Raw genomic sequence first — 14713 nt, 5'->3', positions numbered from 1 at the left:
TAATATATTATATATATATATATATATATACATACATATATATATACATATATATATATATATATATATATATATATATGTCATTTTATCTTCTAGACAAACTATTTCAATACCCAGCTAAATTGCTATTCTGTGGAGGCTTGCCCATTCCTCCTGTGTAGAATAAGTCAATCAATTTTATCTGATGTGCTGCAGTAGTGATAATAGGGAACATCAATTAACATAGATCTCATACCACCATGTAGAGCAGAATGAATGATCTAGGAGCAAGAGCTTTCATAAGCTAAAGTATCACTGTACCCTCACTTATATTCTGGTACATAACTGATATGTAAATACGTATAATCTAAATAATAGCCATATCCATCTGACTTAAATTCATAGTGCTAGAATATGCAAGCTATAAACCGTTGAATTCCTTATTTCCACTTCTTGGTTACAGATTTTGAAAGCAAATATTAATATTTATTAGCATTTCACAACTCTAATTACATCTAAGTCCAATTAAAGTAAATAGCCTCCTGTTTGGTCTTGCTTTAGGCTCACCCTTCTTCAATTTATTCTCTTTTTGCAGAAAGCAATATGGAAAGCTAGCTTCAGATTATGTTCCTCTGCTTCTTAAATCCTGGTAAAGACTGTCTATATTCTCAGAAACACCAAAATTCCAACACATTCTGGATACTGTCTTCTGGCCTCTGGTAATCTCTTCAGGTTTGTGTCCCTCTCTATCCTCACTAACCCTTTGGACATGACATTCAATGATCCAGGAATGTCATATATATTTTAGTTTATTTTTGTGTATATTTTTTGAATATTGCTTATTTTATGCTTCATCTTTGTAAATATTTTGGCTATCCAACTGTTTCACTTTTTGGTATCCTTTAGGGTTAAGGAATGTCTTAAATATCAATTAATATATTATGTTTCCAGGCTGACCACCCATACCTTCCGCTGGTGCAAAACTATCTTGCTGCCCTTTCTTTGGTTTCAACCACTACCTGCTATTGCCTGCCTTTTCCCTTCTTTCTTTCTTTCTTTCTTTTTTTCTAGTCTTATTTATTTTTATTTTATTATTAATCAGAAATTTGTATGGACACATCATATGTTGATGCCATCATTTCCCTCCTCCCTATCCCACTCCACCAAGGGCCCTCCTTGGAGAGATTGCTGGTATTGAACCATGGAGTTATAGATTATGAGTTCTGAGAGCAGCAGCCTGTCATTTTAGGGAGGACTATATTTCTGGATATCCCCCCGCCACTCTGTGGCTCTTTCTCTGTCCCTTCTTCCACAAACTTCCCTGAGCCTCAGTGGGTGTGCTGTAAGTCTACTTTATAGTTGAGTCCTCAGCAGCTTCTGAATTTCTGCTCTGGTGTGTTTTGAGTATCCTCAATGTCTGTCTCCCTTCTTAAAACACTGTGGTTGTTTATATTTACTTTCAACTTGATAGGTCCTAGTATCACCTGTGATTATGGAAATCAGGTTAGCCTTTCTGGGGAGACCCACCATAAACTGTGGGTAGCACCATCCAGCAGCTGAGTTCCTAGACAAAGTGGAGAGGAGAAGGCTTTTTGAACATTCAGCATCCACCACCCTTCTCTGTCTCCTCACTGTTGGACTAAATGTAAGGAGCCCCTGTCACCCTGCCTTCCCCACCACGACAGACTGTCACATGGGTGTCTCTAGGGTTTATTTTCTTTTTTTTCATCCTTTTTTGTCTCACTATAAATTTCACTAAACCACAGAATCTTTAGGTTATTTCAGCATCATCCTTATAGCATTTTCAGAACTGGGCATGTTCCCAAGCATGTAATGAAAATAAATATACAGTTATTGAATAGAAGTGGAAAACTTATTTTTTTTTCAGGAAAAAAATATTAAGAGCTATATGGAATCTAAAAAATAAAATAAAGGTTAAGCTGATATCCTACGTGCAAGAAGACTGACACAAATAAAATTCTGAGCTGTTAGCTGGGAGAAAAGGGCTTAAATCATTGAACTTTGGGAATTGTGGCAAATCAGATTTTGATCCAGTAGTTCTTTATTATTTTAGATTAGAGGAGCCTCTTGTTTCCCAAAGCATGAGTAAGCATGTGTTGACATCCTTTACAGCAAAGAAGTGAAGATAATTTGTAGATCTCTAGAAGAGAGAAAAAAACAGATCTGCAATGGATATATAAGCTTGAACAAGTCATTTCTTCTCTTTTATCTTATTTCAACCATCAAAAACAGGTGAAAGATTCAACAAGGTCTCTGAATGAATAGCTTCTGTTAAATGAGTACAGCAGTTTGCCTTCCTTATTTAAGTTCAATTTTCCTTGTGGTACTACCACAAGTTGTGTGTGTATGTGTGTGTGTGTGTCTGTGTGTGCATGTGTGTGTGTGTGTGTGTGTATGTATATGTATCTCATGTATACATAAGTATATGTACAAATATATATATATATCACTAGTTATATATATAATATATATACATATTATATTATATATTATACATTATTTATATAATGTATGTATGTATGTGTATATATATATTTACTGATTATTTGTGAATTCTACAATGTTCCTATATTTCTTGTTTTCTTTGCTTAAACTTAGTCTCACAAACCAGATAACCTACCACCTCCTTGTGGAATTAGTGCCTGCACTCATTCATGCCCGTAACAATGAAATACTAGAATAACTAGAAAAGTACAGGACTCTGTAATGATCAAGATAGGCTGGATAGAAGTTTACAAGGTAATATTTGTGCACCTATGAGAGCCTGCAAGGAAGAGGTCACAAAGGAGAGCATCTCCTTGACATAGAATAAGACCTGCTCCTGATCTGCGCACCCTCAGTCCCAAGTGCTGGTGTGACCTCAGGGTTTCTCCCTTTTGTGAATTTCACTTACTCTCCCTTCAATAGATATAAATTATCTTCTCAGGCTACTCTTTTAGCAAAAAAGGGGAAAATTCCATCTATTTTATGCCTTTGAAAATTATATGAAGGGCCTAGAGAGATGACTCAGAGGTTAAAGGTGCTTGCCAGTCAGGTGGGGTTTAATTCCTATGTTATCCAAGTAAAGCCAGACTAGCATGTCTTTACAGCATCAAATGGCCCACACCTATATACCTACACACATATGCCCACCATATACCCAAATTAAAATAAATTAAAAAGAAAGAACGCTATGTGAGAAGTAAAATGTAATACTTTAACTTTATTATGCACCAGAACTTCAACAAATTTTGTTCTTTCTCCTTTTATCTAACTCTATATAATTCTGGTCTTTTTAATTTTTTTTCCATAGCAAATCAAATAACTTTAGACATTATCAAATGCATTACAGTTATTAAAAGCACAGAACACCCAGGTGCATAATGAAGATATGGATGGAAAGGTTTATTTGTACAAACAAAGAAAACATTAAAGGATGGGAGTTGTGCTGGGACTATAGCCTTCAAGTCCAGGAAACCTACTTTGCTAAATTTTTATATTGATTGTTATATTTTCTTCCTCATAACCTTCCCCTGAGTCAGGTCTTTACTATGCCTATTTTAGAAGACCAATCTGAATTAGCCTCTTTGATTCTTTCATTTTCTATAGGCTGCCCATGGTTTGGGGGGCTCATGGATCTGCACTTCTCTAAGCTCTTCTGTCATTCATAACACTCCAATCCTATATCTCTGATGTATAAGCAATACTGTAATTACATTGGTCCCTCTCAGATACTCCAGGATAAATGCAGTATCTGAAGACCATTAGACCATTAAGCATCTAGGGAGGTGGCTCTGTGTATCAAGTACTTGCTGCACAAGAATGGAGAACTGAGATTGTATCTCCAGCACCCACACTGACACCAGGAAGAGTGGGGCAGCCCACTTATATATAATATAATTCCATTGCATGGAAAATAGCATCCCTAGGCCAAGTTGTCTAAGCAGTGTGGTCAAATCATGACCTCTGGCTCAAATAAAAGACCTCCTGTCACTAAATAAGGTGGAAGGTGATTGAGGAAGACACCCAGCCTCATCCTCTGGAAATACACACACATGTGCACACACACGCACACACACACACAAACACATACTTCCTCGGTTACATACAGACACACATGCACAGTATACTGCATTTTCATGCCATATCAATAAAGAATGTTCATGTCATTATATATGGATAACTTTTATGAGGAAGGCCAACATATTCACTGTTTTTAAGAATGAGGATGTGGATATCTTGGCAAGAAGGCATCACTTGGCCTGTTATAATTGCAATAGATAAATTAATGATAAACAAATAAGTAAATAAATAATGGTCTTGCATAATTGCAATAAAATTACTGTAAAGACTAAATTTCCTTAGCACTAGGGACTTATTCAAAGGTTCACACTTATTCAACTGGATTCCAAATTGCAAATTCTTACCTAACACCTGTGATATGTGCTCTATAGCACACTCTATGAGGTTATAAAAATAAAGCAAACTTAATGTGAATCTACTCTATTGTCATCTCAAAGATTGTTTGGTCTTGCCTAAAGCCGTTCTGTCAGCCATAAGCTCTAAAAATGTGAATCTGTTACTTAGAAAAGTGCATCTTTGTGCTTTCTCCAGGCAGTCACAAGGCACTCATGTCCTTGTGATTTACACTGAATACAAAGCTTGGCACCCAGTTAGTTTCCTGTTGGCAAAACTACTCCAGTATATACATCTTTCTTATCTTAAATGTTTGTGAAAGTCAGTCCATCAACAAACACTCATCAAGCACCTAAAAAAGGGGTTCACATAAGTCAATGTGCTTTAAGTCAAAAGATAATCACTCAAATGTCATCAATAAAAACATTGGTTTTCAAAGGAAAATCTTCAGAAATGCAGATTGTTCAATTCACATACACATATACACAAACAGACACACACAATGTTACTGTGTGTTCAAATTATCTAAAATATTGAGAGCCTGTAGGGAGAACTAGGTACCTCTATGTCCAACCTTCCATCCATGTTGCTTACGACACCCAAATATGTGTACATATGCACATATGAAGATGCCTGCAATATAGAATATATGTTCAGTGAATCTAGAAATTTACTGAATATAAAATGTGCAGTACCCAGCAAAATGATGTGAACATAGTGAGTTCTTCATCAAAGAAGATTAGCTGAAATAGCATCTGCTATGAATTTCTACAGCTCCCATTGTCTCAGGACAGAGATTATAATGTTGAATGGTATCTTAAATGTCCTAAAATCTTGCATAAGGGCTTTGTTTTTCCTAAGCTTCCCCTTATATCTAGAAAGTTTATCGAACATTTTCTACCTAGTTAACTTGTACTGGTACATCAGGGGCCTCATGTTTCACACAATGAGTTTTCTTCCCCCCTCAGTATTTGCCCTGGCTGTGACAAACCACCATTCATGATCTATAGCTCTTGATCTGTGTTGTCCACTGCACTATGATCTGTGTGAACACAGAGCGGCATTCTATCTGCAAGTCCAGAGGGCAAGCCATCATCTGATCTCGCACATGAAGGGCTATTGGAATTAGAACATAAACACAGAACAGTGTGCAGGGCACTTCAGCAAAATCAGCTCTGTGAATTGCTGGTACATTCTACGCAGTTACTACTCAGAACTACCCTTGATCCCTTCCTCTAGTGGAAGAAGCAGTTATCCGAATTCTGAGTTTAGCTCAGAGGGAAGATATCAATGTTTCCTTTGAAATGAAGTGCATAGATTACATGCATAAGTTTTAATGGATTCTAATGAACACATCAACTACATAAAGATTATGGGTCAGTACAGAATTAAGCTTCACATAACAACAGCTCCATACTGTGGGAAGCTTCACTGGCAGCTACTTGCCAGCCCTCACTCATCCCTTGAAGAACTGTGGGGCCAAGGGGACCCACGCTTAAATAAGCTGCATCTGTAGCAGTTCTGCTTGGCTGAGCTCACTTCTAATAAGATTCTGTCTTCCCGATTGAATAAATTGAGGATTAAATCTACTGCAGCTTGTGTGTGTACGTGTGTGTGTGTGTGTGCGCGCGCGCGCGCGCGTGCGTGCGCGCACTGCTGTTGCTGTTTGTCTGCCTATTTTAAAATAATACAGTCAGGGAAAGTTTTACAAAGGCAATAATACCATTACAGGAAGATTTTAATTTTGTAGAAGAATGGCCTTTTTCTTTCTTCCTAGTACAGCATAGGGAGGAAGACCCTTTGAGAAAGAAAGAAATTGTGCAAAATTCCAGTGATGCTTGGGAAAAAGGGTGGCATAAGTTGGAATGTCAAGTAAAATTGTGTCTGGTAGGTGAACACTGAAATATATAGTTTAAAAGGTGGACTGACCGCTTGATCTTTAGTGTTTTATTAAAAAGTAAATGTTAACTAGAATGGGTATAGAATAACTATTTTTTTTGCAAGATACTTTTTAACAGATTATTTTGTAAAAGCCATTTGAGGATTTTGATGTTTCTTGAGTTACCAAACAACTTTAGCTATTTGATCTTCATCACCATATAGTTATTTCTGTTTTCTCTTGCTGAACATGTGTGGTAAATCTCAAACTTTTGTGAAAATATTTAAGCCCAGGTAAATAACTATCAAGCAAAAATAATTTCAGGGCTGGGGAGATGGCATAGCAGTTAGGGCACCTGCCTGCAAAACCAAAGAACCCAGGTTCAATTCCCCAGTACACACATAAGGCCACATGCACAGGGTGGCTCATGCATTTGGAGTTCATTTGCAGTGGCCATAGGCCCTGGCACACCCATTGTCTCTGCCTCTCTTTCACTCTCTCTCTCTCTTGATCTCAAATAAATAAATAAAATAATAATTTCAAGTTCTCACTCACTGATCTTTACTTTAAAAATCCAGTTCAAATTTCTGAACCTTAAATTTATACTAGACTTAATTTTGTTCATATACATTCCTTCTTGCACATTTCTAACTTCACACAACAGTGGCAATTCTTGATAATGACAGCATATGTATCTATATGTGGCAGGGTTTCTCTAAACAAATTACAAGGAGACACTCATTGGGTTACTTTGAGATTCAAGAAGTGTGACAGCTAAAAGGTCATAGACCTTGTCTGACTTAGATTTTCCAACTCAAAATTCTGGGTCCATTATCCTTGCTCTTAAGCATCCAATACTATTCCATTTCCAAAATCAAAAGAAGGTGTGTTACAATAAGATTAACAGTAATAATATGAGGATATTTCTTTATTTGCCATTTTAGTTTTAAAAAATAGACCATTATTGTATTAAATAAATATTTACTTGAAAATTGTATATTCTGACTACTTTTATTTGCTCAGTGGTCAGCAGTAAACCTGTCTTAACACAGGTCTTCTCACAATGAGAAAATATATAACTGCAAAATATCACTTACATGTAAACTTTTGCTAACTTGGTTATTAAGGCACATGTTCTAACATTGGAGATATCACTCAGAGGTTAAGGCAAATGCCTGCAAAGCCTAACAAAATGGGTTCAATGCCTTACTGATCATGTAAAGCCAGAAGCATCTTTCTCTTCTCTCCATTTCTCTTCTCTCTGTCTGTTTGCATGCACATAAATTAATTATGTTAAAATAATCCATATTGTGTATTTAGCCAAAATTTTAATGATAATGATATATGACATGGAAAAAGTAGTATTTTAGTGAAATCATATTTTCATAGACAAAAATTTTCATGAAAATAATTGTCAGTTTATAGATAATTTTATGCCAACAATATACTTTCTTATCTATATATTGCCTATGTATGTATCTATTATGTATATGTTTATCTATCTACCTATTATGAGTTTATGTATCATCTGTCCATTGATGTATATAAAAAACCGAATTAACCCTAGATAGAAGTTTATGAATTATAGGAAGAAATCCTTTTAGGTGAAAAAGTAAAGTTTCAATGAAACAACTCTTGACATATGAATTCATTATGGTACATATTTTATAAATAAAAGTGTAACTATATAATATTTATGCATATAAATATATGTAAATAGACTTCTATATACACTAATATAATATATAATTCATATTTATAGATTAACTAATATACAAATTATAATTCTTAGGACACAACTATTTACACGTAGAAGTCAAAAGCACTCTTGGCCACTGGTTCAGATTACTAAAATCACATTTATCGGGCTGGAGAGATGGCTTAGATGTTAAGCACTTGCCTGTGAAGCCTAAGAACCCCGGTTCGAGGCTCGGTTCCCCAGGACCCACGTTAGCCAGATGCACAAGAGGGCGCACGCATCTGGAGTTCGTTTGCAGTGGTTGGAGGCCCACGCGCGCCCATTCTCTCTCTCTTTGTCTCTGCCTCTTTCTCTCTGTCTGTCACTCTCAAATAAATAAATAAAAAAAACTAAAATCACATTTATCAATGTTTCATGTTTTCCTTATATAATAACATAGGTAAATCATTAGTATATTTTTTCTTGACATGTAAATTTGTACTTTTTAATATTTATTTCCTAATACCACGTTTTAAATGGCACAGAAATACTGGTAGCATGGGATGAGAAGGTGGCTTAGTAGTTAAAGGAGTTTGCTTGCAAAGTCGGGCAGCCCAGGTTTCAGATTCCCAGTGTCCATGTAAGACCAGATAAACAAACTGAGCATATATCTGGAGTTTGTTTGCCGCCGCCTAGGGCTCTAGCATGCTCATATTCTCTCTCTCCCTCTCTTCCCCTCATCTCTCATAAATAAATACTGTTTTTCAAAAAGAAATATTGGTGGGAAAGCCAGTGTCCTTTTGATACATGGGTTATGAAGGAATTAAATTAATGGCTGTTACTCAGGACTCATATGTGGTAAATGTTCAGTGGCTATTCACCTTCAACAGTTTGGCTAGCTGATGTCCAGTTCTGGGCAGATTAAATTTTTAAAAGTCCATTATATTCATCTTCTTCAAAGTCCTATCATTTTTTACATTTTTTGTTTATTTTTATTTATTTGAAAGTGATGGACACACAGAGAGAAAGAGGTAGACAGATAGAGAGAGAATGGGTGCACCAGGGCCTCCAGCCACTGCAAACGTACTCCAGATGCGTGCGCCCCCTTGTGCACCTGGCTAATGTGGGTCCTGGAGAATCGAGCCTCGAACCGGGGTTCTTAGGCTTCACTGGCAAGTGCTTAACCACTAAGCCATCTTTCCAGCCCCAAACTCCTATATTTTGGTTCTTTGTAATATGACTACCTATCAGAGGTTTCCATTTCAACAAGAAAACGTGTACACAGATTTTAAGTAAATTAGTAGGACTTTGCATTTTATTTGTTAATGTAGTTTTCTAAATTATCATATACAGTATTTTTGGTTTTTTTGAATATTGATTTATTTATTTGAGAAAGAGGAAGAGGAAAGTAGAGAGAAAGAAAATGGATGCAGCAGGATGTTTACCACTGCAAATGAACTCCAGACATGAACCACCCCATGCAGCTTTATGTGGGTACTGAGGAACTGAGCCTGGGTCCTTATTCTTTGCAGGCAAATGCCTTAACTACCAAGCCATCTCTCCAGCCTTAAACAGCATTTTTATATAAAGATATTACTATTTTCACACAGTAACATTTTTTCATGATATTGCTGCTTTATTTTTCTAGTCATTAATTTAATTCATTCCTTTCTCTATTTTGTTTTCATACCAACATTTCCAGATTTTCATATTCCATTTAAAGATCTCATAAACTGTTCATTTCAGCATTTTCGCAAGTGACACTTAGCAGGTAGCTTGTAGTGACATTACCATATTTGCCTGTGGTGATTTCAGATGATGTGGTCTTACAAACAAAACACATTTCTAATTGAAAATGTTATGGGAAGAAATAGAAACATCACTGTAGCAAGGTAATAAGTAGAGAAGGGGATATACAGTCAGCTTTCATTTATTTTTAATCCACAGAATATATCTTCTCTCAAACATGTATACAAACATTTGCTCACTCAAGAAAAAGTAAACTAAAATAAAATAAAAGTAGGAAATAACTGAATAGAGAATTCCCAAAGGAAAAAAAATAAAAGGAACTATAAATGGAAGCCGGATATGGTGGTGCACGCCTTTAATCCCAGCACTTGGGAGGCAGATGTAGGAGGATCACCGTGAGTTCAAGGACTCTCTGAGACTACATAGTGAATTCCAGGTCAGCCTGAGCTGGAGTGAGACCCTATCTCAAAAAACCAAAAAGAAAAATGGGGTGGGGGTGGAGAGATGGATTAGCATTTAAAGTGTTTGTCTGCAAAGACAAAGGACTCCAGTTCAATTCCCCAGGTCCCACGTAAGCCAGATGCACAAGGGGATACATGATGTCTGAAGTTCGTTTGCAGTGCCTGGATGCCCTGTCATGCCCATTCTCCCTCTCTATGCTTCTTCCTCTGTCTCTCAAATAAATAAATAACTAAATAAAATATTTAAAAACATATAAAAATATAAATGACTAATACCTAAGAAAATGTTCAACATAATTATCCATCAGGGAAATGGAAATTAAAACAACTATGAGATGCCACATTACTCCAGAAAGTATGGCCATCATTAAAAAAATATAAGTAAATAAACAAAGCAGGGTGTGTTGGTACACATCTTTAATCCTAGCACTCAGGAGGCAGAGGTAGGAGGATGTCTGTGAGTTCATGAGTTCAAGGCCAGCCTGAGACTATAAAGTGAACTCCAGGTCAGCCTGGGCTAGAGCAAGACCCTACCTCAAAAAAAAAAAAAAAAACAGAAAAATAAAGTGACAATAAATATTGATGAGGATGCAGGGAAAGAGGAATTCTTATTCACTAGTGATGGGATTACAAACTTGTACAGCCACTATGGAAATCAATATGTAGACCCCTGAAAAAGATGAAAACTGAGATACCAACTGAAATAACCATTCCTCTACTGGGCAGCTACCCTAAAGACCACACTCTTCACTGCAAAGTTATTTGATCAAAAATATTTGTAGATTTAATTATGTATTGTTGAGGTATTTTTTAAACAAATGTTGAAGATATTAATAAACATTTCATTTTCTGAATCACAGTGTTAAGATTATATAATCGGTTGTCCAGTGACACTCTAAAGGTATCGTGCACTATTTTAGAAATACTTCATGATTCAATGACAAGGCACACATATCAAAAATAAAACCTCATGAACAACCCACCCAAAGTTATTTTGTATTAATTCACAACCAACTTGTAAACTTTGTATTAATTTGTATTAATTCACAACCAACTTACATAGAACTTCCCCCAATATCTAAATTGTTACTAAGGGAGAAAATTAGATTCTCTTATATTTATGTGAAACTTTGTAATGATGCATATTTCAGCTTTGAAAATGTATTAGTAATAGAAAATGCACATTATTTTAAAAATTAATAAATCTCAACCTATAATTATATTCAAATTAACACTTAGATAGAACTAACAGGCTTTAGTAGACTTGCAAATTATTTAAGGAAAAATTAATCAGAAGTCATAAATGACAGATAGATCATCTTTTATGTAAGTGTGCATGTCATGATACTGTTCAATTCATCTTCTGACAAGGCTTCTATACTCTAGGCATAAGTGAAACCAACAATTTCATTCATTTGAATTCTCAAAAAATGACTCATTTGTTTCCATATTTTAAGCCCCATTGAGAAGAAGGAATCTTAGAGTTCTAATTTTTGTATTTAAGAAATGTAAATAACATCAAGTTACAGTGTTTTCAGAAATTAATTTTCTGTTGCTCCTCTCAGAATGCTTTTCCTGCCTTTTCTGTAACTCTCTATTCTTATACACTATGTTTTTCTTGGGAATATAATTCCTGATGGGCACAAACATCACTTGAATATTTTCCAAATGATTTAAAGTAATTATTTCTTACTATTTACCAGTTAGGATTATTTAAATTTTCATATCCTTTGGTGAGAATAAATTAAAAGATACAAGCACATTATGCACTGAAAGTGATCCTCATGACTCCTACTTCTTGATTCCTTTCTTGGAGCTCCAGAGGACCCTGATAACTGCAGACTATTCACGTAGCAAACAAGTCAAGTGATGAAGTGTGGGTTTCTTACCAGTCAGTTGTTTATCTTGGCACTCTTCTTCAGCCAAAATCGAAACTGAAAGAAAAAAAAAATTATATATATACAATTAAATAATAAAGTTAAAAAACAAAAAACAAATACTTCATGGATAACCTAGAAATATTTTATAACTATATAAAACTAGCTGCCCATTTTAATTGGATGACTTGCCCTAGGAATTGCTTTGCATTTGAACCTAGTGAATAATTCAGAGCAAAACTGTATTAAGAAAACATAATTAACACATGTATGATAAAATGGAGTTCTCACTCACATTACTCCACTTGTTTTGTCTCCTCACATTGAGTTCTAGTCAAGGAACACCAGCAGTTGAACACAGTCTTTCTGTGGCCCATTCTAGGTAGCTAAGAGCTCACCTAGCCTCCCCTAGCCATACTCAAGATCAGTAACCATAGAAACTTTTACTAAGGAAATAAGTGGCTGCTGGTAGAGGGTAGAACAAGAAGGCTCATTTGCGAATGACACTTTTCCATCTTAAGGGACATTATCCAAGCACCCCAAAAAATACAACTGAAATCTGCGTGGTCAGAAGTAATACTTAATCCTGCTGGTTGATTCCTAGTTCTTGTCCGTATTCCAGGGAGACAAGTGATGGAACAGCGATCCACCATGAAATTATCAAATATTAGCCATTCCAGGAGCACTCGGCAGTATGCCCACGTCATTTTGTAGAAAACTGTGGCTGTCAGTGTTTAAAGTCTTACAGGAAGAAATTTAAAGATGCTGGAGTTTGTAGTTTAGTACTTGTTATGGACAGTGGAATCTTATAGCAAATAATAATATCGCAAATACGAGGCAGAAATGGTTTTTAAAAGGTGGACTGGAGAGTAGGAAATATAGTGTAGAAATTAAAGAGCTGTCAAAGGGTGAAAGTTGGCAATTTTATTTTAGTTATTTAACTATTTTCATTTGTTTGTTTTAGAGAAAGAGACAGAAGAAAATAAGGGAGAGAATTGGTATGCCTGGGTTTCTTGCTACTGCAAACTCACTCCAGTTTCATGTTCTACTTTGCTCATCGGCCTTTATGTGTGTACTGATCAATTGACCCTTGGCTGGCAGGTTTTGCAAGCAGTACCTTTAACTACTGAGCCATCTCCCCATGCTGTCCCCATGCTGGAAGTTGGAATTTTTAAATTGAGCACTCAAGGTAGAATATTTAATTTTAAATAAAGGTAATTGAAGGAGACTGGCTTTCTTTTTCTTTTTCTTTTCTTTTGTTTTTTGTTTTTTGTTTTTTGTTTTTGCTGAGTAGATATTTAAAGCATAACATATGGATGGAGAGTCATGTGGGACATCTATGCCATAGCACCAGAGACCTCCCTGATTCTCTGAGTACTAAAAAGGCTTAAAGTATAGAACATAGAGTGTCAGGTAAGGAAAGGGAGGAAGAGGTGAAGAGTGGGAGAGAAGAGAGTAAGAGAAATATTTATTTGTTCTTGATTCCACCACATGCTAGGCATACTTTTAAATCTGGACTATACTTAGGAGCTCAGGCAGGCCTGAAGTCCTGGAGCCTTCACACCAGTGTTGGTTCCTTTCCACATATTGAGCTCTCTAGCTCCCAGTACTTTCATTTGTAGAACAGAGAAAACGGGTGAAGGAATTAGAATGCATCCACTTGATACAAGGCATGTTAAGTAGGATTAGCTCAGTTCTGAACATATAGCACTATACTATACTGAGTTAATGGTTACAATTTTACCTTCTGTAGTCATGTCTTTGGCTTGTACTTTGCATAATGAGAAGAATAACTTTGTCCTTAGCTCTCACTCCTTACTTTGGCATATGGAGTAGGTAGACATGAATGACAGGGTGACAATCACAAGCCTCATTATCAACTGGCTTTGAATATTACTATTTTTCCTTCTTCTTTTTTTTTTTTTTTTTTAAGGTAAGGTCTCACTCTAGTCCAGGCTGACCTGGAAGTTACCATGTAGTCTCAGGCTGGCCTCCTACCTTGGCCTCTGGAGTGCTGGGATTAAAGGTGTCCACCACTACACCCAGCTGCATTTCTTTTAAAATCTACAGTCTAGGGCTGGAGAGATGACTTCGTGGTTAAGCACTTGCCTGTGAAGTCTAAGGACCCTGGTTTGAGGCTCGATTCCCCAGGACCCACGTTAGCCAGATGCACAAAGGGGGGAATGCATCTGGAGTTAATTTGAAGTGGCTAGAGGCCCTGGTGTTCCCATTCTCTCTCTCTCTCTCTCTCTCTCTCTCTTTCTCTCTCTCTCTCTTTCTTTCTCTCTCTCTCCCTCTGCCTCTTTCTCTCTCTGCCTGTTGCTCTCAAATAAATAAATAAATAATAAATAAAAATAAAACCTACACTCTAACCCTTTTATTGCCTAGTGGTCTGAGGTAGATAAAAGGATTGTAGTGCAAAGCCACCTCAGCAGACCTTTGACCTATAACAAAGAATCCATCTTCTGCTACCCTACCTACCTCACTGTGAAGCAAGACCAAATGAACCCTAGTAGGCCTCAAGAAGACACATTAATAATACGTATTTGGTGATTTGACCACTCCTGCTGGTGTACTGCTTAGCATATCACTGGCTCAAATATTAAATAAGTATTACATATATCCTAGTATACTTCCTTAGTATATAAATTCAATATCAGCTTCCTATATTTAC

At 36.2% G+C, this 14713-nt stretch overlaps 1 long non-coding RNA gene across 1 annotated transcript in view; it reads right to left on the bottom strand.

The window, feature by feature from the left end:
* Positions 1 to 14713, bottom strand: part of LOC123459258 — a 660147-nt gene that overhangs the window by 377410 nt on the left and 268024 nt on the right. The window contains exon 2 of the long non-coding RNA XR_006636157.1: positions 12052 to 12096. This is a non-coding gene — a long non-coding RNA (uncharacterized LOC123459258). The remainder of the gene's footprint in view (positions 1 to 12051; positions 12097 to 14713) is intronic.

The sequence above is a fragment of the Jaculus jaculus genome, chromosome 3, assembly GCF_020740685.1.
Source record: "Jaculus jaculus isolate mJacJac1 chromosome 3, mJacJac1.mat.Y.cur, whole genome shotgun sequence".
NCBI lineage: Eukaryota > Metazoa > Chordata > Mammalia > Rodentia > Dipodidae > Jaculus > Jaculus jaculus.
The sequence above is the reverse complement of the archived record's forward strand: the minus strand, read 5'-3'. Positions and strand labels throughout refer to the sequence as shown.